Source organism: Meriones unguiculatus, chromosome 6 (assembly GCF_030254825.1).
Source record: "Meriones unguiculatus strain TT.TT164.6M chromosome 6, Bangor_MerUng_6.1, whole genome shotgun sequence".
NCBI lineage: Eukaryota > Metazoa > Chordata > Mammalia > Rodentia > Muridae > Meriones > Meriones unguiculatus.
Genome location: NC_083354.1, coordinates 4,074,210 through 4,094,261, shown reverse-complemented (window position 1 = coordinate 4,094,261; position 20,052 = coordinate 4,074,210). Strand labels below are relative to the sequence as shown.

At 37.5% G+C, this 20,052-nt stretch overlaps 1 long non-coding RNA gene across 1 annotated transcript in view; it reads right to left on the bottom strand.

The window, feature by feature from the left end:
- Positions 1-1,170: 1,170 nt before the first annotated feature.
- The window catches only part of LOC132654585 (uncharacterized), a 29,941-nt gene continuing 11,059 nt past the window's right edge, over positions 1,171-20,052 (bottom strand). Inside the window, exon 3 of the long non-coding RNA XR_009592208.1 lies at positions 1,171-3,981. This is a non-coding gene — a long non-coding RNA (uncharacterized LOC132654585). The remainder of the gene's footprint in view (positions 3,982-20,052) is intronic.

Genomic DNA, 20,052 nt, shown 5'->3' with positions numbered 1-20,052 from the left:
AGTTCAAATCCCCCCGGGACTGGTAGCAAATCCTTTTTTTCTTCTAAAAATAAAACAGAAAAGTAGATTCTTTATCAAACTAGAATACCAATTTTTATAAATTCCATTCATATGATGAATTTTTCCAATTGGGACCTGAAATATGGCTTAGAGGGCAAAAGTGTTGGCTGGTAAACCTAATGATGTGAGTTTGATCCCCAGAACCCACATGGGAGAAGCTGAGACCTAACCCCTGCGAGTGTTTTCTGGCTTCTATATCCATGCAATGGTATGTGTACCCACACATATATAACTGTACAATAAATAAACAATAAATAAACACCTTTAACTTAAATAGTTAGGAGATGAGATGCTTGACTGAGGTTTCAGAAATGTCTGATTTGTCTAAGAAAAGTATGTTCTTTCTACCAAATCTTAATTTTTATATTTGTTTATATTTGTTATATAATTGATTTCTTCCCAAAATTTGGCTGTGAAAGTATTGCTATGGGGTGACTGCTTCAGAGAGGGCTATTTGAATTAGCTACAGAAATAAACAACCCTCAATTTTGTATCTTAATGTGCTACCAATATATTTCTGGTTCAGGTTGTAGTCTAATACCTCTCCTTGGTGGATGTCTGTCAAATAACACAAAGGTAGCTTCTTCCATTTTGTGATATATTCACCTGGTACTCATTATTGTCAAAGCAAGAAAGAGTGAACATGGGATTAATACTCAGAGCCTGATAGCCATGCTTAATACCCAGATCCCATTTTCCAAGGCATCATCATATGACTCTAATGTTGACAGGCTGCAACATAGAGTTTTCCCTGTGTCTAAGAGAGAAAATCAGTCAAGACTGGGTAAGCTAACGTAATGTTCTCTCTGATGAGGGAGGACTCTTGTATTCAATGGAAGAATATTCTAAAAGAAAAAAAAAATCTATTCATAAAACTCCTCTGACGTGGACTTTGTGATCTTTAAAGACCCTCAAAATTCTATGGTTTAAAGCAAGGATGGCATACACAGAAGGGGAGGGAGTAGAATAGGATTATGGTGGTTCTATAAGCAGATGGTTATGTTTCTCATATTATTGAATTAACTTTTGCTAAAGAATATTTTAAATGCATCATTTTCAACTCCTAATGAACTATATGCCTGTTTATACCAAGTAAACAAAAGTAAACCATTCTATGAACAATTTTTATTCATGTCAAATGATACATAGAGTAGCCACAGATATTACAAGTTGTCTTTAGTGAAATTTTGAAGGAAAATTCATACACAAGAGTTAACAGTATCATGAGAAAGCATAGAATAGGCAGGTGTTTGGCTTAGAAGAAGCACACTTCTAAATTGAAAATGTCCCATGAGAACTGTGCCTATCTGTAAGGCTGGTGCTTCTACAAACATTTTTTTAATTGAAAAAAATAAGTTTTCATATAACATGTTCTGATCACACTTTCTCCTCCCCAATTCCTCAAAGATCCTCTTCAACAACCCAAGTTCACTCCATCTTTCTTTCATCAGAAAACAAACAAACAAACAAAAACATAAGAAATATAAACACACATGCATACACACACATCCCCAAACAAAGCAATCTGAAACAAAGACTTATAAAAAATACCACTGATTTGCTGTTGGCCATCTACTGCTCCACAAAGGACCTACCCTTAATTCTGGTGATGCCCAGTGAGATGCCATTGGAGAAAACTGCTGCTTTCTTTGGCAAGTGTGTATCAAGTGCAGGGAGCTTCTTGGTTAGGAATGGGAGCCCATGTCTACATCTCAGTGTAGGCACCTCATAAGGCTTGAACTGGTCTAGGCCTTATCCATGCTGACCGTCTTTGTAGGTTCACCTGTTCATTAACCCTGTTGAGTTTGGAAGACGTGGTTCCCTTGGAGTCTTTTCTTCCATGTAGTTCCCTGAGCTTTAAGGGCAGGTTCAGATGAGGACATCCCAGTAAAGACTGAATGTTATGAACCCTTTCACTCTCTATACAATGTCCAATTGTGGATTTCTATGTTGGTTCCTATCCACTGCAATAGGAAGCTTCTCTGATGATGACTGAATGAGAGACTAATCTATGAGCATAGCAGAAGGTTGTTCTGAGCAAGTTTAATGATACTTTCCTTTTACATAGCGGTAGTATTTGATTTCCTCCTAAGCCCATGTCCACTCAAGTCTCAGGTCCCTGGCCACCTGAGCAGTGTCATACATGTACTCCCTCTCACGCAGTGGGCCTTATATCTAGTCAGATAAGGACTAGTTACTCAAACATTTGTCCCGCTACTGCACAAGCATATCATGCAGGCAGATCACGGCTGCAGCTGGGGATTTATACTGGGTTGGTGGTTACCTTTCTTGTCTAGTAGTGTTCAGAGTATTAGGAAGACAGGACTGGTGAAAACTCCAGTGAGGCACCACCTTGACTGCTTTGTGTTCAATGAGATCTGTTAAGCATGGCCTTCAGCAACACAAACAGCCTCTGTTTGTGGAGAATAACCAGTAGCCTTGGAACTGTGGCCAAAGACTCAACAGGATGGAACCCTTTCCTGGTACTAGAGGTTTCACTCAGTGCTAAAAGGAGTGTAGTTGGGGCGTTGTCTCCCCCATTATTTGGTGGCCTCACTTAGATTTCTCTTATATGTGTATATATTTCCGGAAGATTCTACATAGTACCTTACCATATAGCCCTTAGTGTTAATTGTTCCAATCCATACAAACTTCCTTACCTCTCTCTCCCAACCGTCCTAATTTAATCCTCTCACTTAAGACTTTTGTCACTGAAATTTGGTCAGTGTCCCAGTCCTATCCATCATTAGCCAGAAAAATCAGTAAAACTAAGAGTAAACAAGTTCTCAGGAACAGGAAAATAAGATTGAAGAAAAACACACTCATAAGGTTTTGAAAGAGTGCCCAGAGGCAAAGTCCATTCTAATGATGTGAGAAAGAATCAGCTGAATGTGCTGTCCAGTAAGGAGGCCTTGTAAGTGGATTTGAAAGTTCGTTTTCGCCCGATGGCCTCTGACTCATTCAGACAAGCAGTTTCATGACAGCCAAGCAGACAGGCAGACAAAAGAAGACATTAGATAAGCAGATGTTTAGTTCTGAAAACATCACTAAGAACAGTACAAATCAGTTTTAAAAAAAAATTTGAAAAAGAGGACTCATTTCTGGAAAACAAAATAAGCTCAATGAAGGGGATTTTATTAAAGCATCTCATTTCAACCTTAAAATATTCATTTTATAAAATGTTATTTTTCACATATATATAAAAAGAAGTGATAAACCTATCACAATATTTCTGGTTACCAAATCTGCATAAACTTACTTCAAACCCTGGTCTGGAGGCTTTTCCATCATGAAGACATAGCAAATAGTCCAGGTGCGTATTGATCTTGAAGAAAGCAGGTAACTAGTCATGCCAGGATCAGAAGCTGGTGTGAAGTGAGATCTCAGAGCTAAGTCATAGCACTTTCCTGTTAACACTGGCAGTTAAAGGTACTCAGAAACCATAATGAATTGAGGATTTTTATTAGTAAAATAAAAAAAATGTGAAACCAGAAAATATCAACCATGTTTCTTAGCTTGAGTTAGAAACTACTACGTCTTTCCTAAGACAGAACTGTTCTTTCCCTGGTCTCCCTCTTCAATGAATAATATTTCATTAAGATGCCTAATCAGGATTACGCCTGCTTTCCTATCCTATAGTGTATTTGCTTTAACATTCCCTTACTGGTAAAAATAGATTCTACTTTATTAATTTTTGTGGCTGTTACAATAAATTGCCATAAACTGAGTACCTTAAAAAATGGACTCTCTACTACGATGGAGCAGCTGAGAGTGGCCATTGTCACTGTAAATCCTACCAGAGTGGACGCAGGACTAGCCACAGGATTATCATCATGGATTGCTGCAGCCATGAATCATCTGAAGGAATGGGCAGGCATGGGAGCGTTAGCAGGCCTTCTGGTGTTGGTCTCCTTGGTTTGCCTGTGGTAAAAATGCAAGATTAGAGTCTCACAACAGAGTAATGCAGCCATGACCATTCAGGCCTTTACAGCAGGACAGTCTCCCCAAGCATGGTTGGCTACCATAAAAAGCTAAAATGTTACGCTCAGGATGCGAGGCTAAGCACTGCACTCAGGGTCAGCCGCTTTGGACCCAGAGAAGAGCATGTCTGATTGCATGCGGGTTGATGCCCCAGGTCCCGCCTCTGAGAAAAAGGTATCGGACGGTCTGATGCTCTTTGGGTGGATTACACCTAAATGAACATCAGTACAAAGTCCCAATTTATTTCTAATATCAGAGATCAGACCTCTACTCTTGCCTGATGCGTCTAAAACAAAAAGGGGGAACTGTAGAGAGCTGCTTAATGCCGCGCCTGAAAGATGGAGCTGGTTTCCGCCTTCCACGTTCCCGATGGTGAGTGCTCCATTTCACAAACAACTTCACATTTGGCTAAGGCTGAGGATCTGGCTTGCTTCCATGTATGTGGACCTATCTGTATTGCCCACGTGGCACTCTGGGGTTGGCTACCCAGAAGCTATTTAAGCTGTGGGCTGGCTTTCCCCAGGGTCAGATGATTGTTCAAGGTTCCTGAATAAACTGCATTGAAAAAAAAAAAAAATGGACTCTCATTCTTTAAACCTTCCATAAGTCAGAAGTCTACAAATCGAAAGGTCTAAAAGGTGTTGACATTCTGACAATTGCTGGCACCTTTTCATTTGTGGTTGTATAATTACATTACTGAAGCCTTTGCCTGTGTCATTCATCTCCATCTCTGTGTGTCTGTATTTTCTGTGCGTCCTTTACTTGCCACTGGCTTCAGAGTCAACCCAGAAAATCCAGAATGACCTTACCTAAAGACCTGTAATTACATTTGTAAAACTCCTTTATCCAAATCTGCTAAGAGTCACAAATTCTGTAGATGGGATTAGCCATACAACCTAAGGCTTACCACATGATTCTCTGAACCACGAAACCTCATAGATCCCTGTAAATGTTCTTATTTTTGCAGTTAGGAACAAACCCAACTTGTTCAACCAAACTATGAAAGACCTCAAGGTGCAAACGGAAAATTTATTTCAGAAAAGTGGTGATATATTCCACATCTCTGATACAAGATTGTTTTGCTACAGTATATAAGTCTCTAGGTTGACAACAGAGTTTTATTTTGATTGTTTGTTTGTTTTCATGATGAGAACACCAACAAAGAATGGACAAGTGGGTGGGCACAAAAAGAAAGAACACAAATGCCAGAGAATTTGAGGTGGAGTGTTTTTAACAGTAAGGATAACAGTCCATTCCATCTCTCTCCTTTCTTCATGCAATCATTTCTGGCCTCTTCCTCTTCTTCTCAGTATAAATTAATACAAATGAAAGGCCAGAGTAGCATCATCTGATTCTTCAGTATACTCTGCCTCATCTGAATTATATGTAAGTTGTAGAATTAAATTAACTCTATGAATAACTTTTAATATGCATTCTCCTTAAACTATAAACAAATTTTATTGTAAAACTTCTTTGTACCAAGAAAACATAATACTAACAATTTCAATAATTGACTATAAGTTGATTGCAATGTCTTCTAATATTTCAGAGAAATAGTATTCCATTCAGAAAAGAAACAATTGAAACTAGATACCTTAAAGATTTGGTAACTAAAGAATAACATTAACCATTACGGCTAATGTTAGCGTAAAAAGAGTTTTTAAACTGAGTAATGGGATTCCGGTTGAAATCAATTAAATTAAAAAAAAAAACCTTAACAAATACCACCTGAAATATTTGTTTTAGAATCTCACAGAGTGTCCAGCTAAGAGCTACTGCTCTACTTCCAACTCACTAATCCTAGCCTCAGCCACCTGAGGACCAGTACAAAACTCCACATCAGCCATAAGTAGGAATGCTCCACACTGTGGATCCAAGTATGACTGTAGGAGGGCCAGAGGACTGGCCTGCATACCTCCCCCAGGTCTAGTGGTTACACACCGAGATTTTCTATGCCCTACTTTAAGATGACTAGAGAGTACTCAATACAAAGCAAGGAGACCTAGAGGACCACATCAGAAGTCAGCAGAGGAGAGGCCCAGCAATGGGAGTGCTGACTTGTGGATAACGTCTATTCAGGCAGACAAAAGCAGATTCTCAGAAGAGTAAGGCTAGAACCTGTAATCTTCCACACAAGTTCCAGAAAAGAAAGCAAGATCTCATCTCTTTTCTAATTGATAAAGGCACTCCATTGGAGTAGAATCTGATTATTCAACAGAAACAGAAGTTTCTTAAAGACTAGAATGTTAAAGGCTCCTATTATTATACTCAGCAAAACTATGTGTTAAAATTGAAGGAGAAACAAGAACTTTCCATGATAAAGCACACTAAAGGAATTTATGACTACTAAATCCCTACAGGCTATTCTAGGAGGGAGACTTTCATAGAAAGAGAAGGGTGCTCACCATTAAAAAATCACAATGAACAAATAAACAATGTTAGGACAATAAAGATGTGAGAAAATGCACAAAATCAACAAAATTACGGGAATTAATAAAAATATTCCACTAATACCTCTGAGAATTAATGATGTCATCCCAAAGAAAGATACACAGTAACAAATCTGAGTAGAAAATAGGACCTATATTTTCCCTTACTTCAACAAACATACCTCACCATCAATAACACAGACTGCCTTAGGGTAAAATGACTGAAAATTGTATTTGAAGCAAGTTGAATGAAGAAACAAAACGGTGTAGCTATCCTAATATGTGACAAAAGAGGAATCAAACCAAAACTAGTCAAAATAGAAAATGAGGGCCACTTCATACTCATCAAAGGAAAAGTTCATCTAAAATCCACATACATACACCAAAACAAATATATTTAATTTAATAAAAATATTATTAAATATAAAACCACAGGTGTCCCCATTAAAATGACAGTGGGAGACTTCAATACCCAAATCTCACTAATCATCTGTACAAAAAATACATAAAGAAATTCTGCAGTTAAATAACATCATAAATCAAATGAACACAACCAACATTTACAATCATTCTCTCCAAACACTGATGAATACAGATTCTTCTCAGCAGGGCATGGAACTTACTCCAAAACTGATCATATAGTAGAACACAAAACGAGTCTCAAGAAATACAGGAAATTTGAAATAATTCCCTCATTTTACCTGACCACAAGGGAATAAAACTGGATTATCAACAGTAATAAAAAGCACACAGACTTGTGGAAACTAAACACACCAACAGATGAAAACTATATCAGGGAAAGAATCAAGAACAAAATTAAAATTTTTTTCAGAATCTCAAATTAAAATGGGAACATGCCATACCAAAAGTCTATGGGACACAGGGAAGGCAGAGGAGAGTTTGTATTGCTAAGTAAACATCAAAAAATTTGACAGATCTCAAGACAGTAACTTAAAGGTGCATCTGAAGGCCTGGAAAACAATAATAAACAACATCCCAAACAAACTATTATGAGAGATAATTAAAATTGCGAATGAAATAAAAATTTTAAAAGTAATCCAAATAATCAATGAAACTAAAACTGGTTACATGATTAGTAAGACTGATAAATCTCTAGTCAAACTAATCAAAGAAAATAAGAAAGACAGAGAGAACACATGTTAATTAAACCAGGACTAAAAAAGAAACATTGCAAAAGACACTGGAGAAATTCAGTGTTGTAAGAAAATACTTTAAAAGCCAATATTCCATTAAGCTGAAGATCTAAGATTAAGGAACGTCTACAAGCATATAACCTACCAAAGTTAAGTGAAGGTGCAGTAAATAATTTCAACAAAGCCCTAACATACAATGTCATGAAAAAAGTAATTAAAAATGTTTTTTCACCCCTTCACAGAAGAACAAATGCCAACACTCCTCAAAATTATTTCATAAAATAGAAAAGTAAAGGTAATCCAGAATTCTGGGATACAAAGTGAATAAACTGTAATTAATATAAAAAAATTAAATTTAAATTCAAAAATTAGAAAACAAACCAATAATAAAATACATTTATAAACCAAGTTCCCTGATAAAAGTAGACCTAAAAGCACCTCAAAAAAATATTCATAAAATGAATTCAAGATTGCATAGAAAATCCACAATGAGTTAATTAGCTCCATAACAGTGATGTAGGAATGTTTCAAAACCTGTAACCTATTACATAAATAGACTGAAGGGGAGAAACAACATGATCATCTCTTTTTTCCTCCTGTTAATGTTATGCTTGAAGTCTTAACTAAAAGAATAAGACATGTAAATGAGATAAAAGTTATAGAAATAGGAAAGAGAGAAATCACATATCTTTATTTGTAGATGATATGGTTCTGTACACATTAAAAAAAAGTGTTTAAAACTCCACCAGAAAATTTGTATAGACAGTGAACTCATTCAGGAAAGTAGCAGATACAAAAACCAATGGCCTTCCTATATAAACAACAAAAACAATAAATGTGATAAAATGCCGTTCACAATAGCCTCAAAAAGATAAAAAACATTTTACAATAAATCTATTCAAGGAAGTGAAAGATCTATTTATATAATGAAAATGCTGAAAAGGAAATTGGGGAAGAAAAGAGAAGATGGATAAACCTCCCATGCTCATGGATTGTTTGGGCCAATGTTGTAAAAATTGCCTGCCCTGCCAAAGTCAATTTAAAAATCTGACACAATTCTCATGAAAATTTGATGCAATTCTTTACACAAGAGTCCAGAGCAGGGAGAGTAACAGACTGAGGATGGTCGGAAGACTGAACCTTGCCATGAAAGAAGCAGGAGCAGAGCAGAGGCAGAAAGAAATGCAGTGAGAGGGAGAGCATGGGGAAGGAGACAGAGATAGGTGAGAGGGAGAAAGACTGAGCATATAAAAATAGCAGGGTAATAAGGAAATGAGTAGTGGAGGAGAAGCCCCTTTGAGGGGGGAGGGGAGGATTAGTGCAGCAGGGGAGGTGGGAAGAGCTAAGATGCTAGCATGAACTCTAAAATGGGGACAAGGTGCTTGTGAGGCTGAGATACCCTAAAGGCCAGCATGCACTTCCATATGCAGAAAGGCATTATTTGTCCCTTCTCTATTTTTGAATTTAGGGAAATTGAGTTTCCTTTGGATCTCACAATATGGAAACACAAAAGACCAGGAAAACCCAAATAATCCTGAGTGATAAAAATATTACTGAAGCTAACGCCATTCATGATTCCAAGATGTGTTACAGAGACATAGTAATTAAAAAAAAAAAAAAGCATGCATGGGACTGCCATAAAACCATATACACTGATCATTGGAAAGAATTGATATAACCCCATGCTCCTACAGCACATGACTTTTGGCAAAAAGGACAAAACATATTTTGAAGAACAAATAGTATTTTGTTGTTGTTTTGTTTTGTGTTCCTTTCATTAAAAAAATATTTTTTGTCACAAAACAACATCCTACTCACTGGGAAAGGATCTTCACCAACCCTATATCTGACAGAGGGCTGATATCCAGAATATATAAAGAACTAAAGAAGTTAAAAAGCAGCAATTCAAGCAATCAGATTAAAAAATGGGGTACAGAGCTAAACAGGGAATTCTCAGTAGAGGAATACAGAATGGCAGAGAAACACTTAAAGAAATGCTCAACATCCTTAACCATCACAGAGATGCAAGTCAAAACGACCTTGAGATTTCACATGATACCCTCCAGAATGGCTAAGATCAAAACCTCAAGTGACAACACATGCTAGAGAGGTTGTGGAGAAAGGGGAACCCTTCTCCTTTGCTGGTGGGAATATATCTGGGCACAGGGGTCTTTTATGAGACTGTTTCTCCAAACAAGGACCATGTATGGATGCAACCTAGAGCCTCTGCTCAGAAGTAGCCCTTGGTAGCTCTGTATCCAAGTGGGTACCCTAATAAGGGGAACAGGGACTGTTTCTGACATGAACTCAATGGCAGGCTCTTTGACCTCCCTCCCACCGCCCAGGGAGGAGCAGCCTTGCTAGGCCACAGAGGAGGACTTTGCAGCCAGTCCTGAAGATACCTGATAAAATAGGGTCAGATGAAAGGGGAGGAGGTTCTCCCTTATCAGTGGACTTGGAAAGGAGCAGGGAGGAGATGAGGGTAGGAGGGTGGGATTGGGAGGGAAAGAGGGAGTGGGATACAGCAAGAATACAAAGTTAACAAACTGTAACTAATATTAAAAAAACTAAAATTAAATTTTTTTTTAATTTTTTTCATACAATATATCTTGCTTATACTTTTTCTTCTGTCTACTTTTCCTCATTTCTCCCTACCTTCCCTCCTATCTGGATTAACTCCTTTGCTGTCTCTCATTAGAAGAGAGCAGGCTTCTATGAGATAACAACCATATATATTGGAAGAAAATATAATATGGTTAAACAAAAACCATCACATCAAAGTTGGACAAGGAAAACCAACAGAAGGAAAAGAACTCCATGAGAAGTCACAAAAATGATATATTCAGAGGCCCTTTGCTTGCTGCTTGTCTCTGTGAGTTGTTAAGTTGATTCAAAGGGTCTTGTTCTCCTGATATACTCCATCCCCTATGGTTTTCACACTCATTCTGCTTCCTCTTCTGCAGGATTCCCTGAGCTCACAAGGGAGGGATTTGATAGAGACATTGGGTATAGGAATGAGTGTTCCAAAGTCTCGTTCTCTGTGTAATATCTGGCTACCGATCTCTATGTGTGTTCCCTTCTCCTGCATGGAAGCCTCTCTGATGTTGTCTGAGTACAGCACTTATCTGTGTAGAATATTATTTGGAGTCATTTTATTGCTACTTTTTTATATTTTCAACAAATAGTGCTGGTCAAATTGATTGCTACATGTAGAAAATTAAGACTGATCCTATCTCTCATCCTGTATAAAATTCAGCTCCAATTATTATAAAAGAAAGTAGCAGATACTGTTTAACATGTAAGTACAGGAAGTGACTTTCTGAACAGGACCCCAATACTGGTGGCATTAAGACCAAAAATGTACAAATGAGACTTCATGAAACTAAAAGGCTTCTATATATTAAATACGCCATCAATCAAATGAAAAGACAGCCTAGAAAATGGGAAACTATCTTTGCTAGTTATTTATCTGACAGAGGGTTAATATCTGGACTATAGGAAGAATTCAAAAACTAAATACCCATGAAAAAATAAAAATAAAATAAAAATTGGAACATGGAACTAAACCATCAAGTTCTCAAAAACAGAAGAAATATAAACAGTCAAGAAATATTTGTTTGTATGTGCCAAACATCCTTAGCCATTGGGGAAATGTAAAATAAACAACTTTGAGATTTTCTCCTACCCCAGCCTGACAGGATATTATAAAAAATAACAACAAATTCTGATGTGGATGTGGGGGAAATAAAACACTTATTCACTGTTGGCTGGAGTGTCCACTGATATAGCCACTCTGGAAATAAGTGTGGAGCTTCCATAAAGAACTAGAAATCTATCTATCTTTGTTCCAACTTCATTCATTATTGGCTTATATCTAAAGAATTATATATCCCTTAGAGATACTGGCTTATATTACTCATTGTCTTCCTGTTCATAGTAACTGGAAATTGAAAGATCCTAGCTGTTCATCAGCTGATATATAGATAGTGAAGATATGGCACATTTACAAAATTAAATATTATCCAGTTGTTAAGAAAAATTATGAGATACAGTCTCACAAAAGACTCCTGTGCCCAACCAAGAACCATGTATGGATATAACCTAGAACCCCTGCTCGGATGTAGTCCATGGTAGCTCAGTATCCAAGTGGGTACCCTAGTAAGGGGACCAGGGACTATTTCTGAAGTGAACTCAATGGCTGGTTCTTTGACCTCCCCCCACACTTGAGGGAGGAACAGCCCTGCTAGACCACAGAGGAGGACTTTGTAACCAGGCCTGAAGATACTTGATAAACTAGGGTCAGATGAAAGTGTGGACTTAGATGGTGGTAGAGAGAAGATGAAGGGAGAAGGGTGGGAATGGGAGGGAATGAGGGAGTGAGATACAGCTAGGATACAAAGTTAATAAACTTTAACTAATATAAAAAAATAAAAATTAAAAATAAAAAATATGAAATTTACTGATTAATTGATGAAACTGGAAGAAAACATTCTAAGATAGATAACCTAGACCCATAAAGACAAATTTTGCATGTTCTCTCTCATATGTGTATGCCACCATTGCATCGTTGGATATTAGTACATATCAACCCATGTTCTAGCACGAGGACTTAAAGCTATGCATACGCAAGCAGCATGACGTAGACTCCACTGGTTTGACCATAGAAATAAGGAAACCTGTAAGGAGCCTCCAGGAGGGGTCTTTTAAGAGAAGGAAATAGAATGCAGATATTATAGAGGTGAAATGGAGAAAATGGGGTAAGAAGTATTACATGGTTGGGAATGGGAGTACTGTATACAAGAAGGAGTGTGGATATGGGTAACTAATACTAAAGACTTATGAAGAATACAGATCGGTTTCTGGATGTCCCTGGGGCACAGCCAGCAGCACTGAGCTGTGCTTTGTCTCCTGAGTTCCGTTGTCTAGCCCCTGAGGATGCCTGGCAGGCAGGAGGAACATACAGGTTAGACCTCTCCCAGCCAATTTCCTGACTGCTGGGCCTCCCTGGGGCACAGCCAGCAGAGGTGAGCTGCACTTTGTTCCCTGAGCTCCACTGTAAGGCTCAAATCTCTGTCTGTCTTCCTTAGGAGTCCTGTTGGCACAAACAGCCTTATTAGACCACTCCCCACTTATAGCCTGTCTGACAAATCCACCTAGAGTACACCCAACAGTGATAAACAACACCCACACCCCTGTGCTCTATTTTTCAGCCCACAACTCTTTATCCCCGGTAGCCAGCTGGTACTAGGAACAACCAGATAGCTAAAGGCCAGCATAAGAACACAATCAATAAGAGCCAGGGATATATGACAGCACCAGAGCCCAGCTATCCTACCACAGCAAGCCCAGGATATCATAACACAGCCGAAGCACAAGATGATGACCTTAAATCCAATCTTGTAAAGGTGATAAAGGTTATTTAAAGAGTAAATAAATAAATCCCTTAAAAGACAGAAAAATACAACCAAGTAGGTAAAGAAAATGAATAAAAATGTTCAAGAAATAGAAGCAATAAAGAAAACACAAATTGATGGAACTATGAAAATGAAAAACCTAAGGAAGAGAACAGAAACTATAGACACAAGCATCACCAGCAGAATACAAGTGATGGAAGAATGAGTCTCGGGCATAGAAGATATGATTGTAGAAATCTATACATCAGTCAAAGAAAATGTTAAATCTAAAAAGTTCCTGACATAAAACATCTAAGAAATCTGGAATACTATGTAAAGAACAAACCTAAGAATAAAAGAAATAGAGGAGGGAGAAGACTCCCAGCTCAAAGGCCCAAGAAATATTTTCAACAAAATCATAGAAGAAAATTTCCCAAAGAAAATTTCTTTGGTTTCAGAACACCAAATAGATTGGACCAGAAAAGAAAATATTCCCACCACTTAATAATCAAAACATTAAATATAGAGAACAAAGAATGAATATAAAAAGCTGTAAGGAAAAAAAGCCAAGTAACATATAAAGCAGACCTATCAAACAGAATTACAGCTGACTTCTCAACAGAGACTGTAAAAGCCAGAAGGTCTTAAGCAGATGTCTTGCATACTCTAAGAGACTGCAGATGTCAGTCCAGACTACTATACCCAGCAAAACTTTCAATCACCATAGAGAAAAAAAGATATTTCCTGACAAAGCCAAATTTAAACAAAATCCATCTACAAATCCAGCCCAACAGAAAATACTAGAAGAAAAACTCCAACCAAGGAGGTTATCTACACCCAAAAAGCCACAGGAAATAAAAAACTCCACACCAACAAAATTAAAAGAAGGGAAACACACACAGCAGCACACACACACTACCAGCACCACCACCAACAACAACAACATCAGCAAAATTATAGAAATTAACAATCTTTGGTCATTACTATCTCTCAGCATCAATGAACTCAATTCTTCAATAAAAAGACACAATGTATGTGAAAACAGGATTCATTGTGATTCTGCATACACGAAACACACCTCAGTGACAAAGATAGACATTATCTCAGAGTAAAGGACTGTAGAAGGTTTTCCAAGCCAACAGACCCAAGAAACATGCTGGATTTGCCATTCTAATATCTAATAAAATTGACTTTCAACCAAAATTAAGCAAAAGAAATGGGGAAGGACAATTCATACTCATCAAACAAAAAATCCACCAAGATGACTTCTCAATTCTGAACATCTATGCCCCAAATATAAGGGCACCCACATTTGTAAAAGAAATATTACTAAAGCTTAAATCACACATCAAACCCTATACTTTAATAGTAGAAATTTCATCACCCTATTACCACCAGTGGCCAGGTCATCAAGACAGAAAATAAATAGAGAAATAATGAAACCAATCAATGCTATGAATCAAATGGACCTAACATATATCTACACACATTTTATTTAAACACAAAAGGATATACATTGTTCTTAGCACTTCACGGAAACTTCTCCAAAACTGACCATATTCTTGGTCATGAAGCAATTGTCAACAGATACAAGAAAACTGAAACAACATTCTGTATCTTATCAGACCACCATGGATTCAAGCTGGTCTTCAACAACAACAGAAACAGCAGAAAGTTTACAAACTCATAGTGAGAGACCAAAGAATTGAAGACTGTTTTTTGGGGGGTATTGGTTTGGGGTATGGAGCACAAGCCTGAACAAACACCAGCCAGGTGGAAACATGTCCAGCCATTTGAGGGGAGGAACTAGACTTACTGCATTCTTTACCTGCCCACTAGAGATACAGTTGCTAGGAAACCAGCCCAGATGGCCAGGCCAGAACCATTTATGGTCTTGGCCCCTAAAGTAAACCAATCATTTCAAAAGTTAATTTCCCTTACCCAACCGTGTAACACCAAGGCATGTAACCTGCTGCTTGCAGTTTTCCCTTTAAAAGACTTGTTCTCCTAGACAACAGGGCCGCACTCATCCTCTTCAACCAGGGAGATTGCTGTGACCCAAGTTTGAGCTTGTAATAAAAAGATCCTCACATGTTTTGCAGCAGAGTCAATTTCTGGTGGTCTTTGGGGATCTCACATACTGCGCATAACAATAGAAACTAAATAACTGTCTACTCAGTGATCACTGGGTCAAGGAAGAAATAACAAAGAACTTAAAGTCTTCCTAAAATTCAATGAAAATGAAGATACAACATACCCAAACTTTTGGGACACAATGAAAGCAGAGCTAAGAGGAAAGTTCATAGCAATAAGTGCCTTCATAAAGAAATTAAAGAGATTTCATACTAGGAACTTAACAGCACATACGAAAGCTCTAGAAATAAAATAAGCAAACACACACAGCAGGACTGAAAGGCAGGAAATAATCAAACTGAAGACTGAAATAAAAAATTAGAAACAAAGGGATACAAACAATCAATAAAGCCAGGATCTGGTTCTTTGTAAAAAAATCAGCAATATAGACATACATTAGCCAAACTAACTGTAAGGCAGAGAAACAATATCCAAATTAACAAAATCAGAAATGAAAAGAGCAGCATAACAACAGATACCAAGGAATTCCAAAGACTCATTAGGTCTATTGGCATAAAAACAGACCATCAATGAATGGAATTGGACTGATGACCCAAAAATAAACCTACACACCTGTGGACACTTGATTTTTGACAAAGAAGCCAAAACCATATAATAGGGAAAAGGGCATCTTCAATAAATGGTACTGGTTTAACTGGATGTATGCACATTGAAGAATGCAAATTGATACAAATTTATCACCCTGCACAAACATCAAGTCCAAGTGGATAAATGAAAGGATATGGATAGTACACAAAAGAGTGACAGCACAAAAGAAGTGGTGTGCCCATGTCTCAAAGCCATATGGCTTTTGACCTTGCCATGTACTAGCTGTGCTCCCTCGGAGCAGCTTTCTTCTGCTTTTCCCACAGAGAAAATCTCACCCCCCATAGTCCCAGGACCAAGCTGATTTCCTCTGACTAATTTACTCCTTTCTTTTCTCCTTCCCCTCTTCTGAACGTGCCAGTCATGTCTACATGGACAGATGCTGTGTGGGAGAGCAATGTGGGCAGCTCATTTGAGCACACTCCCTCTTTTCTAATGCTTTGCTATCAAGAAGAGACACAGCCTGGGGGTAAGTGGTGAAGGTAATTACTTTCAGGATCACACAATAGTGAACAAGCAGGCTGTGCTCAACATATAATACATGTCCTTGCTAATTAGAAACAAGTTGCACAAGTTTTATTGGACCCAACAGTCCTTAGGAGAAACAAAACAGATGTATTATAGAAAATATCCTTAATTTTTAGGGAAAAAAAAACCTTATCCCTGTTTCTATATCACAAGAGAGCAAAAATTCAAGCTGCTAATCTAAATCATAGCTTTTCTGTGTCCTCAGAGATTTTTATGTGAATTTTATTCTGTTGTGCATAGGTATTGTCAGGATATCATTTTCATTGATACTGTTTTCTTCTGTTAGCAAATAGTGTATCCTAGAATGGATGAGATCTATAGTTTGTCACTGGTCCAGACAACTTTCATGTGTGTGAATCTTTACATTCTGGTTTCTTCTCTAAAGTATGAAAATTATTTTTCATTTACTGCCTAAGCCATGAATTTGAATAGGAAAGACTTTATTATGTATAAATCTTAGTGTAGTTTCTTAGAATGATGATCTTTATTAAATAATTTTTTCTTTTTGTTTTTTTCATTTTAGTTTTTTGAGGCAGGGTCTCACATACTCCAGGCTAACCTTGAATGTCCTATGTATTCAGGGACATTCTCATGTCTCTGCTTTCCAAGTGCTGAGTTTAGAGGCCTGTACCACCACACCAAGATGTGAAATAAACCTCAGTTTAGACATTTTCATTTTGTGACATTTTCTATAGCTTTCAGTATAAATTTAGTACAATTTTTCTATTTTTTTATATTCATCATCAGGTCACTTAATCATTTTTATTTTTATAGCTTCTGTCCGTTTCTCCACATTTTTGTCATTTATTGCTATAATCCATTTTCCCAGAGTGGACTACTGAATGTTGAAGTTGTGAAAGTGTCTCCACCCTGTCGGTGAGGCTTCTTCCTCCACAGTCCAAGGTTGCATCAGTCTTAATTTATTGACACACACATGGCAAAACCATTTGCGCTCTGGTTTCATCTCTGTCTCTTTTGGCAATCTAGTAGTCAAGGTTTCTTCTGCCCATAAAATATTTGAACAGTGGATCATTATTTCTCAAATTATTAATATGCTTTGCATTTTTTCCTGTTGGAATCCATTTCAGTTCTCAAGTGCCCAAGCTACCATTCTGTGCTCTTTTGTAGTTTTAGAATACTTGTTTCCTGACAAGCCTTGGAAAATGGAAATAAACTGTTAATGAATCAATAAAATCAGAAGAGATGAAATGTCACTTATCATTACTCTACTTACAGAATTAATGATAAAAACAGTGAAATGAAAAGGCTTTTTAACATTAAACTAAACTTCAGACATTCTAAATAGTATTGAGGGACCCTTGGTCTATATTCAGATAAGAACACCCAAGATCACATATTTTAGCTTTAAAACCCATGCACAGATGTAGCCCATGGCAACTCAGTCTCCCACCTGAAGAACAGGGACTGTCTCTGACATGAACTCAGTGGCTGGCTCTTTGATCACCTCCCCCTGATAAGAGAGCCCCCTTACCAGGCCACAGAGGAAGAAAATGCAGCCAGTCCTTATTAAACCTGATAGGCTAGGGTCAGATGGAAGGGAAAGAGGACCTCGCTTATCAGTGTACTTGGAGAGGAGCATTGGAGAAGATGAAGGAGGGAGGGTGGGATTGGGAGGGAATGATAGTGGGGGCTACAGCTGGAATGCAAGGTGAATAAAATGTAGTTAATATAAAGAATAAAATTTAAAAAAAGAACTGTTGCATGAAATTTTTAATAAAGAACTCACCTGGAAGCCCACCACGTTGATCTGCATTTTAATATGAACTAAACAAACAAACAAAAAAAAATACACCCACCTTCTCAAAAGTTTGCAGATTACTATCATGGGTCCCAGTTATATCTCTTTGTGGGTATAAACCACCCACTACCCTGGCTACGCTCCATTTGTTACTTTTTTAAAAAATTTTGACGTTTGAAATTCTATACTTGACTCAAGGTAATTACTAATTGGTATGCTGAGTGATCATGGCAAAGTGGGTGTTCAGGGCCACCATTTATGCTATGAAGGAGTTGTTTAGAACTAACCATACTGACAGTCCTCTTTGTCACTAAGCATTTATCCTCATCCCCCTTTTAATATGTCACCTTAATATCTCAATTTGTAGAAAGCTTAAATTTTTATTTCTCAGATGTTTTTGCAACTAAAATTTTAGTTGGAAAATAAGTGCGCCAATTAGAAGCAGTTGTGAGGTATTTGGAATGCACACATGAGGTGCAGGCCTCCTTCGCTCTGGCTTTGGTTCTCAACTGACGGGAATGTTTATAGACATTCCAGGTTCTGATGACCAGGCTCATGAGTGTTGAGAGACATTTGCAACTGAGGCAGCTAAACGTGGCAGAGCACTGAAGCCACCACTAGCAGCTGCAATGGCATGTTTCTTTATTCACCTTTCAGTGGTAGCGATTCTTCATCTTTCACGATTAAAAGAGAAATAGTGAGTTCTCCCGGCAAGTGAGTCACATGTGGTTCCACAGGAGACCAGTCTAGCTTCTGCCTCTCCAGCATGACCAGTAATGACATCCTAATGTGCTATATTGAACCATTTTCCGATCAATTTTTTTTTCTGATCCCTGCACTAACTGCTGTTCATCATGATTGTTCAATATAAAGGGAGAATGATGCATCAGTAACCAGACTCTGTCACCCAGGAGGTAATACATCAACTGGCTCATAGATGGTTTCATTACATGAAGATGCTAGGAAAGTAAACTCTGCAGCTTTCTGTACAATAAGGCATCAGAGACTAAGAACAAGCAAATGTTGATCACAGCTTTGAGGTGTTACCAATACATAGAGTCACTAGAACCAGAACTAGTAGGAGGGAACCAACGGGCACTCACTCAGTCTGCTATGCATTTGAATCATATGAATATTGAGAAGATTTTAAATTTGTACTTTAATCAAAGCCTTGATAAAAAGTATCATATAAGGCTGAGTGAGTTCCAGTAAATGGTCCTATAATATTCTGTGAAGAGGAAATTCATATTACAGCTCTCTCTGCTTTTCTGGCAGTCTCAAAGTAACTAACCAAGGATGGATGATAAATGAAAATTAGTGGTTGTTATTTTGAGCAACCCATTTTGGTCCTAGACCTAAAGGTTTTTCATCTTCATTTAGGATAAGATAATCAACCATTCTAACCTTGGTACAGTCCAGCTTTAATATTTCATTTAATAAAGAAATGAAAATTACATAATACACCTAAAGGCTGATAATAGGCAACCCGAGTCTGAGATTTTGGAACAATGTCATTTGATAACTCAGAATATTAATAAGAAATATGCACTCAATTTACAAGGGTCACTAAACTAGGTCAGTCTCTGTTAATTCCTGAATTACAATTCCAAAACTCCTTGATGTAAAAAAGCCTTCTTGAAAAATAAGTTTACGCATGTTTTGATTATGTGTTTGAAGCTGGTTAATAAATACATTATATGTAATTCATAAACACAACAACAATTGGCACATGTCCAACACAAATTGCTTAGGAAATAAAGAAATTCTTATAGGTTACCTAGAATCCAGTTAGAGAGACTGAAATCTCCAGAGAATGATGGATATTCAAGTTGAAAAACCAACAAACAAAAACAAGGAAGCTAGCAGAAATCATTATCTTAAATTTACAGATGGTTATTTTAGTCTCTTATAGTCACTGGTGGCTAGTCCACCATGCCAAGTGTCTAGCTGATAGCTCAAGGTCCTTTCCCCACCCTTTTCTACCTGCTCTGTGCTTTATAGTTGGACCA